This window comes from Sinocyclocheilus rhinocerous, unplaced genomic scaffold, assembly GCF_001515625.1.
Source record: "Sinocyclocheilus rhinocerous isolate Xijiao unplaced genomic scaffold, SAMN03320098_v1.1 C36677378, whole genome shotgun sequence".
Classification (NCBI taxonomy): domain Eukaryota; kingdom Metazoa; phylum Chordata; class Actinopteri; order Cypriniformes; family Cyprinidae; genus Sinocyclocheilus; species Sinocyclocheilus rhinocerous.
In genome coordinates this window covers 932-1,504 of record NW_015784761.1, presented here as the reverse complement: position 1 = coordinate 1,504, position 573 = coordinate 932, and the positions used below count along the sequence as shown (strand labels likewise).

At 44.9% G+C, this 573-nt stretch overlaps 1 long non-coding RNA gene across 1 annotated transcript; it reads right to left on the bottom strand.

The window, feature by feature from the left end:
• Position 1: 1 nt before the first annotated feature.
• On the bottom strand, positions 2 to 313 carry LOC107736400 (uncharacterized). The gene is made up of 3 exons (XR_001639655.1): positions 287 to 313; positions 129 to 217; positions 2 to 56 (listed from the first exon to the last, which is right to left on the bottom strand). It is a non-coding gene; the product is annotated as an uncharacterized LOC107736400 (long non-coding RNA).
• Between the last annotated feature and the right edge of the window lie 260 nt (positions 314 to 573).

Here is a 573-nt window from a genome sequence, read left to right as displayed (position 1 = left end):
CCCCCCCAAGCCCCCACTTGACACCGGGCCTGCAGAGACACTCTCCCACCATAGATCTGAGGAACAAACAAATTGTGAGAAAGCCTTCTACATGACAATAACCAAAAAGTTGCAGAGTTAGTTTATACCTATAAGAAGCTTATCACTTCCACTCCTGGTGCTACAGGTTGTGTCACAGCAGCCACACACCTGGTCAGATTCATCCGAAGAAACCCACCTGCCAAACATATGTTAATTACTTGCACAACCTCATTTACCTTTACATCTCAAGTTTCAGTTAACATACCCATTAGCAGAGAACGAACGAACAAGCTTTCTGCTCAGGACTTGTTGGGTTGGATGCTGCAGTAGCCTTAACAATGCATGTAATGTAGACCTGCAAACACAGTTGTTAACACACTATGGCGGCATATCATACAAAGTATAGCACAACTATGTTACATACATTCCAATCCACACAGTCTACTTGCTGGAACCTGAAAGCCTCCAGCTGAAACTGCAGCTTATCACCTTGAGACTGGGTCATGAAGCGAGACTTGGAGCCTGTGATTTTGGCGTCAACCATACACCTAA